Source organism: Canis aureus, chromosome 1 (genome assembly GCF_053574225.1).
Source record: "Canis aureus isolate CA01 chromosome 1, VMU_Caureus_v.1.0, whole genome shotgun sequence".
In the NCBI taxonomy this organism is placed as follows: Eukaryota; Metazoa; Chordata; class Mammalia; order Carnivora; family Canidae; genus Canis; species Canis aureus.
The window spans coordinates 55,843,958-55,855,852 of NC_135611.1; the positions used below are offsets into that span (position 1 = coordinate 55,843,958).

Genomic DNA, 11,895 nt, shown 5'->3' on the forward strand with positions numbered 1-11,895 from the left:
AAAAAAAAAAGAGAAGGGAGAAATTAATTGTGGGGGAATTTCCTCTGGTGAAAAACTACACAGCCATGTGGACAGACACAATCTGAAGAATATTAACAACCTTGGAAATGACAATGTTTAGAGAAATCAGCAGGCTGGATCTCTGTGAATAACTGGTTTCAACAGCAGTGTGTGCACAACGGCCCGCATCTCTGCACTCATTACAAGTTTTGCTTGTGGGTTTTAATGTATGCTCTCCACTCCGGATCACCAACATGCTGTATTATCCCAACTCTGTTGCACAGAAAAAAAGATCGAAACAAAATCCAGAGTATTATGGTTTTTTCCCCCTAAATGGTGGAATTGACAGGCAATTTTATTTTGGCCTAAGACATTATTTTTCCAAATTCTCCATAATGTGTGTTTATTACATTTATAATTTGAAAAGGGAGTCATTTTTAAATGTAAAATAGTCTTTAGTCTGGGATGAGATGTGCTGCTAATATTGGGGTTTTTACATTTTATATCTCCTTTTTTAAATCAGATTTTCTTAGTTTATCTAATGCCCAAGCACAGAGCCATTTTGGTAGCACATCGAGACCATACAATTGTTTGTATGCTTCTTGACGATTTTCATCATTTTTTTAAATTGATAAAAAAGTTTCCAAGCGAAAATTGAGAGTTAAATTCAATGTCTAATATTTTTCTTACTAAGTTAACATATCTTTGAGGAAATAAACATCGACGTATTTTTTAACTTAAGAAATACGTTTTTGGGGATCCCTGGGTGGCGCAGCAGTTTGGCGCCTGCCTTTGGCCCAGGGCGCGATCCTGGAGACCCGGGATCGAATCCCACGTCGGGCTCCCGGTGCATGGAGCCTGCTTCTCCCTCTGCCTGTGTCTCTGCCTCTCTGTCTCTCTCTGTGTGACTATCATGAATAAATAAATGAAATCTTTAAAAAAAAAAGAAAAAAAAAAAGAAATACGTTTTTGTTAAAAAAAATTGTAAGCAGAAGGTCATTAATTTCTAATTTCTTCTCTTCCTCTTTCTGTTTCAAGAGATTAAAGCAGCCAGTTGTATCATAGACCATGTTACACTTTGAAAATGTGGACAGAACTCACTCCAGAGTTGTGACAATAATCAGACAGGCTTTAACAACACGAACCGTGTATTTATAGAGTTACCAATAGCTTATAATCAGCCAAGCTGTAACTACTTTTAAACTATTTGTGTTCTTGTCCTGCCATCAAAATCCAGCCCATCTTTCAAAACATGAGGATTGAAGCTGCCCTGAGTCCAGCGGTGGTGATGAGTCCTCTGCATTCCGACTGCACACACTCGGTGCGTCGATCCCTGCAGCACCTGTCTCGCCTCCTAATGGAGATCCTGGTGAAGTTCCGGATCCCCGGGGCAAAGCGGTGGTGCACAGCTGGAGCTCAGAAATCATGCAGGTCAAATCCCTCATGATGACTTGTGCTTGGTGGACTAGGAATCTTACAAACCCCAAAGTTCCAGGGGAACCGACGTGCTGCCATCCCTGTAGCATATGTTCGGTGCCAAAGGAACACAAGCTTGGCAGTTGTTCTAAGTCAGAACCCGCCAGATTCGGAGGCCCCACCCGGCCGCTGTGCTGGGGCTCTGCGGGCAGCAGTGGGCAGCAGCAGGCTGCGGGGGCTTGGACGGCACATCCCAGCCTGGGGGCAGGGACCACCTGTCCCTGTCCCCCTGTGCTATCCACACGCTGCCTGGTGGGCTCTCCCCTCATCCCTTCTCATCTCAGCGACATTGTCCTGTAAGGTGCAGCCTGGCCTTCCACCTCATGGCACCTTCTCTGACTTGAACACAGTGACTTCCCCGTTCTACGCAGGGGCATCAGGAGGACCACGGAGACTAGAAATGGCTTGATTTAGAGATACCTATTTTCCCCAAACTATCTACTTACACAATGAAAGCAAATCATAATCAAACCTCATTAATTTAGAATTATAGGGGTAAGGTCCATATGATTTATTACAAATCTGATTTCTAAAATATTTTAAGAGAAGTACATTTTCATTTTTTGTAGATTCAATAGAGAATGTAAAGATACAAATGAATAAAAGTACAATGTTCTAGACTGAGAAATCTAAATTGTAAAACACCCTCACTACAAAAGACACTTCTGAACCAGGACACTGAGGACATTTGCTGACACTCCTTCATGCTGTTCTGCTTGGTGCTGTCTTGCTGGTGTTTTATTCTTGTCTAACAGGACTGAAGTCTCTAGAGCTGGGGAGTGTGTCTTATAGGACATGTAGGCTCAGTGGCTGCTATGGCCTGGATTGAGCACCCCAGAGTCACTGGCTGGAGCTCTAAATGCCACCCCCACCCCAACACCCCCATCCCTGCCATCCCACTATTATCCCCTCCCAGTATCCCATCCTCACCCTCACCCCTAACTCCCACCCTTACCATCCCACCCTCACCCCCATCAGTTGTTTCTTGGTTACCATGGAGGCCTCTACAGTTATCGCTTCAACCACGTTCTTTCTGTGTATATTGGGGTCTCGGGTTTTAGGTCTGGGTCATTACAATGCGATTTCTCTGGCATTTCCAGTAATGACATGCACTCACTTGACAACACCTTGTGTCTTCAGCTCTACTTCTAAACAAACGTTAAGTGCATTTTACAGTAAATTTAGTATATGGGAAAAAATCCAATGAAAATGTAGCAAAAAATTCATTTGCATAACGTACAAAAAATAGCAAAACAAGACAACCATCAGAAGGCAGCACCGTGGGGGTCGGGGAGGCCTCTGGGTCCTTTGTCCAGGTTTTCACCTGGGCTCTGAAGACAAAGGCATGCTCCCTCTCTGAAAATTCAGCAAGCTGACGTGTTTGGTGTCCTTCTCTGCAGGTACCTTACATTCCATGAAGAGCAAGAGCTGAAAAGCGGCGGCAGGACTGGGTGACAGGGCAGGAAGGTGAGCAGATGTCTGGGCACACCCAGTAGCTCAGCCTCCGGGCGCGGTGCAGGGACGGTACCCGGTGTGGGGCCCCTGTTCTTGTAGGAAGCCTCTGCTGCAGAAAACCCAGACCCCCATGAGGGACACAGGTGCTGTGGCCACCCTGCTACCTTCTTTTTTTTTTTAATTTTTATTTATTTATGATAGTCACACAGAGAGAGAGAGAGGCAGAGACACAGGCAGAGGGAGAAGCAGGCTCCATGCACCGGGAGCCCGACGTGGGATTCGATCCCGGGTCTCCAGGATCGCGCCCTGGGCCAAAGGCAGGCGCCAAACCGCTGAGCCACCCAGGGATCCCCCTGCCACCTTCTTGCAGTAGTGACGCCTGGGGCCAGGACAGGGGCAAGCGGCCCCTCTGACACGGTTTCCGGGAGCACTCGGAGAATAAGCATCTGAGCCAGGACTGCATGTGTCAAGCCCATGGCACCTGCTGGCGCTAGCACGTCTGCCCCAACCTGCACTCAACTGCCTTCCTCCTCTGCGTGTGCCTTTAACTTCTGAGGCCCTCGACGCAGCCAGTGTTTTCCAGAAAAAGGCATCTTAGCCCCAGGACTTGGTGTAGCCTTGGAAGGCACTGACTGTGGCCCTCATACAAGGACGGCACGACACCCAGGGACAGCTCTGTGCGGACCAGGTACAAGGACCGCAGGGGAGGTGAAACCTGCCAGGGCCCCGGGGAGTTTATGGGGGACCACATTTCCACGTCTCCCCTCAGCTGGGATGTTTTATTTATTTTTTATTATTTATTTTTTTTATTGGAGTTCAATTTGCCAACATATAGCATAACACCCAGTGCTCATCCCGTCAAGTGCCCCCCTCAGTGCCCATCACCCAGTCACCCGCACCCCCCGCCCACCTCCCCTTCTGTCACCCCTTGTTTCTCAGAGTTAGGAGTCTCTCATGTTCTGTCTCCCTCTCTGATATTCCCCACTCATTTTCTCTCCTTTCCCCTTTATTCCCTTTCACTATTTTTTATATTCCCAGCTGGGATGTTTTAAAGCCCGGCGCCAAAGCCACCCTGTGAGAAAGATGGTCAATGAATCAGTGCCTAAAATCTCCCCGCTAGTCAAGTGTTAAAGCTAAATGTAGTTTTTCCAGTGTCTTTTTTTCTTTTTTCTTTTTTTCTTTCTTTTTTTCTTTTTTCTTTTTTTTTTTTTAGTGTGGTCTACAGGTGATGTTTCTGCAGTGGTTTGGGGCTGAGTTCATAAGAGATGATCAGTGGTGTAGCCGGTCTACACACTCTTGCTCTTTCGGGAACTGGGTCAGGGCCTGCAGCCTGTTCGCATCACTCCCTTTCATCCATGTCTGTCACGGATTTCTGGGGCCTCCGGGCACAGGTGTTTCTAAGCAACCACCTGGGAACACGACCTGCGGGGGACAGAGGGCTGCCCCGTGAAGATTCTGGAGCCCTAAGTGAAGCATATGGGGTAGCAGGTGCGTGAATCCGCACCTGGAGGGAACCGGCACTGCATCACCACCCTCACATTCGTGTTTTACTGCTTTTCCTTTTATGGCGATTAGCGAAAGTAGTTCCTGATAAGAACTTAAAATCCAAAGTCCACCTCGCTTTCAACGTCTTCAGATTTCAAAAGGGCAGTGCTGTTGAGGTTTGGTTCCAACTCCAGAAGACAGGTTCGGTGCTGGTGTCACCATCACGGTTCTGGGTTCTGGAGGCTTCCCTGGCCCAGGCAGTGGAACTCAGGATGGGACCATCTCCCCAGATTCACCCCTTCACCCCCTGTGTCCTCCCGCTGGCTACCTCCGACGAGTCCCGGATGTACACTGCAGTCCAGGGTCCTTGGTGGCACTTTCAAGGACGCACTTCCTGTCATTCTCCACCGTGCATCCTTTCCACCCTCCCCACTGCACGTAGGAGGACGTGTCATTTCACGTTGATCGTGAAGGACTCTGCCCTTCATGTCCCTCATCGACATGGATGTTCCAGGAGGGTAGGAATTGGGTTTTCTCCACCAGGATGTAGTTTTCCCTAGCAAAAATCACATGCACTGCCTGACACAGTCGTCACTCACCAACATCTGCTGGTGGATGAACTGTACTTGCACATTAGTGCAGGGAGGGCAAAACCTGTCTACATCCTCCAGAGCCAAACCAGAGCGCAGCCCCTGCAGGCATCCACACTACGGCTCCTAAGAGCCTGATCCTGCAGATGCAGAGCACCTCCCCCTTAACTGGAGGATGCTCTCATGCATGTGGGGGGCCTGCCCTCAGCCCCAGCCACACTGAGAGGTGGCCCATGGGGGCAGCTGTCATGGGCAGCCCTGTGATAGGAAAGGGGCCGAGACCCCACGGGGTCACATGCCTGAGGTCCCTCAGGGCAGCTGTACTGTTCCCTGCAACACTCAGTGAGTGGTGTTTATGCATGTGTTCACTCACGTTTATTGCCTTCACTATAATCCTAGTGCTAAACGGGCAGATAATTGTTCATGATTGGATGCAAGTGTAAGGATTCTCAAAGTCAGAGGATGGGCAGCTGGAGAGATGACAGACGAGAGAGAGATTGAGGGGTGGTGCCTGGCTCTAGGAGACAGTCATCATCGTCATTTAGACAAGTGTTTAGTGCTGTGGGTACATTCACACGTCTGTCTGTTTTTGAGGGGGAAGAGAGGCAGGAAGAGGGAGGGCAGAGGGAAGAGAAGCAGCAGGACCAAACACCAGAGCAGATGCTCACGGGTCCTTCTTTCAAACAGGCAGTCACTCGGAGAGCTACAGCTGGACACTTCCAGGCCCAGGACGACGGGCCGGCCCCGTCGTTCAGAGACCGCTTCTGAAACAAACAACTGGAGCAAACTGCTTGTACGGCTCTCTCTAGTGCCTGAGTCCCTTCCCTGGGCCACTTCCGGTCACCAGCCACAGCCCTGGACACAGCCCTGGACGCAGCCCGCACTGACAGCCGGCCACCAGGTGCTTGTGTCTGCCCACTTCTCTGTGCCAGGACTGCTCAGATGCTTGGGATGCTCGCTGCACAGGTGCAGGGACAGCCCAGAGTGATGGGACACAGGGAAGGAGCAGTCAGGGCCCTGCCCCGACTCCATGCTCCCAGGGCCTGCAGCACAGACCTCAGTCAGGCCTTTCTTATCCCTGTTCCCCAGGTCACCTCTCCAGTTAGCCCCCTCCTTTCAGAGGGACCTGGGCAAGACCCCATGTAGCGCCAGTCCTCAGAGCCCCCAGGCCCACACTTCCTTATCTTCCACATGTGATGATCCCGTACGCTACTTACTGGAGGCTTGAACTCCCTTCCTGAGAGCATCACAGGCCTGTTTGAGGTCAGAAAGAAAGGAACAACCAGGACAAAGACGACCCAAGTCTGCGGCTGGTGCTCACACACCGGGCAGCTACTCCGGCCAGACGTCAGCCGTGCAGCTTGCAGGAGCTGACCCTGGAGGCAGGTGGGGATACCTGTCTGCATACCAGGTGCCCGTCTGAGCAGGGGCCTGCTGTGGCCCTCCCAGGGCAAAGGCAGCGGCTGAGCCCACCTGGCACAGCTCCCGAAACCTGTACATACACACCCACTGCAGTTCTTGCAGATGCACCGATGGGGGGGGGACCTTCAGAACCAAGCTCAGGTGCCAGAGCCCCGTGTGGCACTCCTACCCAGTGAGCCCGAGCCAATCCAGGTTTGAACCCAGCCCAGCCCCGTGCACGTGACTGGCAGATGGAGGTCGGCGGGCTCCCATGAGCAGCACCCCGGGAGGATGCGGGCACTTCCAGGCACTGAGGGCCATGACCGCGAGCTCCATCCCGCAGATGTGTGCAACAGTCCAGCAATCCCAGGCAGGGGCAGGAATGAGTGTCTGCAGCGGGCAGGACAGATGCTCGGCACCTCCACTGTGTACCACGCAGGCTGCATCGGCCCGTCACACCTGCACCTACTGGCCCTGGACACAGGCCACCCGCCCCAGCCTGCTGACGGGCCCGGCCACGGGGACCCGCAGCAATGCCAGGAAATGCCTCCCAGGACAGTCCAGTGGCCTCCAGTGTCGGATCACTTTTATAGATGAGGTGGGGAGATCAGCTACAGAAAGGATGAGAAGGCCCCCCATCCCTCCTGCCTCCTTCCTCGGCCTGTCTCCTGGATCCTCCCTCCTGACCCTCTCTCTGTCCCTGCAACATCCCTGCTGCATCCCTGCCGTGCCTCTGCAGGCACTGGGGAAGGAACCAGGGCTGCAGCCACATCTCTGCCCCGCCGGGCTCCTTTTGTATCACCAGACGCCATTCAAAATGCTCTTTTGAGGGATTTTTAAAAAGTAAACCACGCCTAAGTCTACTCAAGGAAATGAAGCCACACGACAGTTGTTACAGTGCTGGCCCGGGGAGAAGGGGAAGGCAGGACAGCAAGGTGGCTGCCCTGTGTCACCTAGACATGACCGAGGTGCCCAGGTAGGTGACAGCTGCTCCCTCAAGGGTCCTGGGTCGGCCCGGAGCAGCCTCAGCCTGGGCAGCGGTGGGCCTGTGTGCAGGGACGGCCGCTGTCCTCTGGGTCCTTCCCACTCCTGGCTTGTCCCCTCAGCATTCTTCCTGCTGCTTCCCCCACTCCAAGGCTGAGGATGCTGCTGCTAAGGATGAGCAGCACCTGCCCACATTGGAAGCCCATGGGCCCATCGAGCCAGGGGCCCTCAGGCTCTGGTAGGAGCCAGCTAACGTCCGCTGGGGTGGAGCTGTACATGGACATGGGCACACGGTCAGCGGGTGGTGCCCCTGGTGTCCCCGGTTCTCGAGCCAGAGAGGACAGTCCACGGCAAGCATGCACATTCCAGATCAGGGCATGTCCGTTACCGAGGGGAACAGAAGACATGTTCCATAGTGGCCCTGTGGCGGTGCTGCCTGACACAGGGGAAGATGGTTAAGTTGCCCATTCTGGAAGGTTCCAGGAACTGCTGAGGGACCCAGACCCCACTGACTGAAACTCTAGAGGCAGGGCCTGGGTCTCCCACTGACTGCCACATGCTGGGGATACAATCACATGGGACGGTGTTCAGGGTTGGCTTGAGTGCAAAGCAATGGTTTGAACCCACACAGAACAGCCTGTGCCACTCGGCTTGGGACACCTCGCTGTCTGAAGAAGGGAGTGAGTGGAGTGAGTGACGCCGACTGTCGCTGCTCCCTCAGCAGGAGGACGGGGCGATGGGGGTGGAGCTGGGGTGGCAGACATGGACTCTGAGGTTTCCTAAGCTGTGCTGCTCCGTGACATTGACCTTGGTGAAGAAATTCTGGAATGTTCCTCAATGATAAGCCATGAAGTGTTTGCAGTCCTATAAACTAGAAAGAGCTTGGCATCACCACTGTGGCCTCATCTCACACTGCTCATGCGTTGCCTTGGTTTTCGGCGCAGGGCATCTGGGGCTGGATCTTCATGCCAGCCAAGAGCCACCAGGCCTGGCCAGCTGCACTGGCACTCCGTCCCCGAGCATCCTGTTGGTAAAGTGGTAACAGTGACAGAGCCTCGGGGCTGGCATCAGAGGTCTTGACGCCCAACGGGAGAAACATAAAGGTGGTTTGTGAAGTGCCAAGTATTGAGCACTGGTTCTTCCCCCCCCCCCCCCCCCCCCCCGCCCAGTACAAAGCTGTAGAAGAATGTGGGTTTGACTAGTAAGCAAAATGATCATATTGATTGCTGAAAAGGGAAAAACCTTTGGGGAGTAAATGAAACTTCCACAGGTTGAGTGATTTTTAACACCCAGGTGAAGTAGAACTCAAACCTAGTTTGTGCTCAAACCGCAATGTTTGTGCTCTGATGTGAACCTGTTTGTGTAAGCCGTCGGGAGGGAGTGTGCAGTTGGGGCACAATTATTCCATGTCTACCTGTGTCAGCGTGTGAGTTTGCTCTGGAAGGACATGGCTCCACTGAGTAACTGGGCTTCCTTCATCTTTGGAGTGTGACACCTCGAGCCCTGCTCCATGCCCTAGGGGTGACCTTAGCTCTGAGGAAGCTTCCGTATGTGATGGGCTTGAGGATGTCCCAGTCGTTCAGAGGGGACACATCAGGACAGTGACGTCTCCCGGAGCTGACACAGGCCAGCACGTCCTGACACCATCCAGCAGCTCAGCAAAGTGGTTGAGAACAGGTGCTGTTTCTCCAGCCGGCGGCCTGGTCCCCCTCATAAGCTCTCGGAGCCTTATGGACCGCGACCCTGGCCACACTGCTGCCAACACGGTGTCTCCTCCTTAACATGGCCAGGTGTCTTCCTCTGCTTCAGGGGAAGGCTCCCAGCCATGCAGGGAGTAGTGACACAGGGAGCGGCAGTGGGCTAGGGAGGGAAAAAGAGGTAGTAGCTCAAACAGGCCAGGCCAGCGCTGTGCAGCTCATCAACGCTCACCTTCCAGTATTGATTAGATGCCCAAAGTATGCCTAGCACCACACAAGGGGCCATGAGGACTGAGCCAAGGAGGTGTGGGCACGGGTATGGAAACATTTATATTACAGACCAGAAATAAGCCACCCAGAAATGGGAGCAAGAAAAATCAGAGCAGAGGAGACAGTGAGGGGACAGCCAGACAACAGCCCGCAGGGACGGCAGGGCTTCCGCTGCATGGTGCCCACTGGAGGCTCCCAACGTTGGGTTCCACGCTTGGACCTACTATTCCCCGGAGGCAGGAGTACTGAGGTTTGGGACATTTGTTTCCAGCACATTAGCCTACGTTATTTACAGTAACAAACTGAACCAAGCCAGACATTCTTCAAGTTGGCCTCGTTGTTCAACCCAGCTTGTAGCTGAAGGAACATTCTAGTGCATTCCAAAACAAAATCAGTTTTTACAGAGGGGGGTCGGGTAGGCCAGGCACCGCCAGCCAGTGGGCACGATGCCTCCTGCAACCTCTGCAAACCCGTTGTTCCTCTAACTCTGTCCTGACCCTTTACTTGGTTGACATTATTGGAGAGTGAACAGTTTCATAGAATTTATTTTTCTAAAGGATGGAAATTTACTCCTTACTTAAAGGTTAATATTTTTAAAACCATTTGAAATGGTTTGTAATATGTGAGACTTTGCGTTCTTAAGCAGATGACAGCTTACCCTTTGTGTGTGTGCGATTCTGTACCTTTGTTAAGACAGGAAGTTTGGGGATCGTCATGTCCCCCCGAGCCCCTGGTCTGAGAGAAGGCTGGGAGCCTTCCCCTGAAGCAGGGGCTCCAGCTCCCATTACTGGAACCTTTTGTGGGTTTGCTTTCTGGAGTCTCTTTGTCCTCCTCACGCTTCTTGCTGTGTTTTCCTTTAAGATTTCAAACCTTATCTTGTGGACTATGAAACACAAGGGTGAGTAATGACAGAAAGTGAAAACAACTTCAGGACAGGGACGAGAGCCAGGGGAAGGGCAGACTGGGAACGCCAGGGCCGCGGCCACCATGCTGTCAGCCCCAAAGGGGTCCGCACCCAGCCAGCCCTGCCCCGGCTCTGCACCCAGGCCCCCCAGCTCTGCACCCAGGCCACCACCTGCCCCAGCTCTACACTCAGGATCCCCAGTTCCGTGCCCAGCCGCCTCCTGCCCAGGCTCTGCCCTCAGGCTCCTGAGCTCTGATATCGGGCCCCTCAGCTCCATACCCAGCCCCCTCCAGCTCTGCACTCAGGCCACCCCACATCCTAGCTCTGTTACCAGGCCCCCTGAGTCTGTGCCCACTCCTACCCAGCTCAGCACCTAGGCCTCCTAGGCTCTGCACCCAGTCCTACTCAGCTCAGTACCCAGGCCCCTGGGCTCTGTACCCAGGACCCCCAGCTCCCGGCTCAGCACCAAGGCCTTCTAGGCTCTGCATTCAGGCCTACTCAGCACCCAGGCTCCTGGGCTCTGCCCAGGCCCCTCAGGTCCTGGCTCGGCACCCAGGCCCCTGGGCTCTGCACCCAGGCCCCTGGCTGCACACTGTGGCTCCAGGCTCTGCATTGAGGCTCCCAGCGGCCATGGCAACAAGGGGAAGCAGAGCAGTGCCCTGGTACACCAGGCCTCCTCGCCCTGGCTCTCCTCTCCCCTGACCGGCTCCGTCCCCAACACCAGCATGTTTCGTCCCTCCCACTCTGCGTTCCCGGCTCTGCCGCCGTCACCAGCAAACCTCCTGACAGAGACATGACCCTTCCTGTTTCTACTTCCTCCCTTTCATTCACGTTTCGGAAAGCTGACATGTGACTCACCATCCCCCCGCCAGGAGACTCTTGCTTCCTGACAGATGAGCACAGCCGATGGCGCTGCCTGGCCTCCTTCCTCTCATCCCTGAAAGGTGTCTGGACTGTCTTCTCCGTCTCCGCCACCGTCCTCTGCAGGCTTCTCTTCTCCCACCCGCCCACGTCCCTACACGGGCCGTCGCTCCCCGCTGCCAGGTGGACACTCCCGGAGGCCTGCGCCGCCCACGGCAGGGGGCTGCTCCCGTCAGGCGAAGGGCCGCCTCTGCTTGGGTCACGGCATCTCCCACCTGCTCCCAGTCACTGGGGTCCCCACTGAAAAGGAGGCACACCCGGGGCTCGAACCTAAGAGCCTTACGGGGGACGATTCCACGGTGTGAGCTGGGTTAGTGGCCCCGAAAGCAGGGTGAGGTGTTGCGGGACTGTTTGATGAGCTTCCTCTGTGGAGAGCGTGTGGATCGGCGGCCCTCGGGGCTCCAGGGCCTGGGCGCCTCGTCGGGCTGAGGCCCCTGCTCCCGAGGTGAGAGGCAGCCGCCTGGGGCTGCGCCTGTGCCCAAGCCCTGGGAGCAACACCTGAGACAGGTGAACTGCGCGGTGTGTGAGCCACGCTCAACCAAGCTCCTGTGGACGCCTAGGAACCGAGTGCTGGAGGGAGCCCCAGCCACAGACCTGGGCCGCGGCCATGGGCCTGACAGAAGCGGACACACACCCGCTACCTCCCTACCCCGGACCCCTTCCCTCACCCGAGGGTCCCTACCCCGGACCTCTTCCCTCACCCGGGGGTGCC

General features: G+C 54.2%; 1 long non-coding RNA gene across 1 annotated transcript; it reads right to left on the bottom strand.

Annotated features, from left to right (window-relative positions):
• Window positions 1–4,173: 4,173 nt before the first annotated feature.
• Window positions 4,174–11,873, bottom strand: LOC144315451 (uncharacterized). The gene is made up of 5 exons (XR_013381153.1): window positions 11,454–11,873; window positions 11,121–11,199; window positions 10,042–10,241; window positions 8,806–9,251; window positions 4,174–8,415 (listed from the first exon to the last, which is right to left on the bottom strand). It is a non-coding gene; the product is annotated as an uncharacterized LOC144315451 (long non-coding RNA).
• Between the last annotated feature and the right edge of the window lie 22 nt (window positions 11,874–11,895).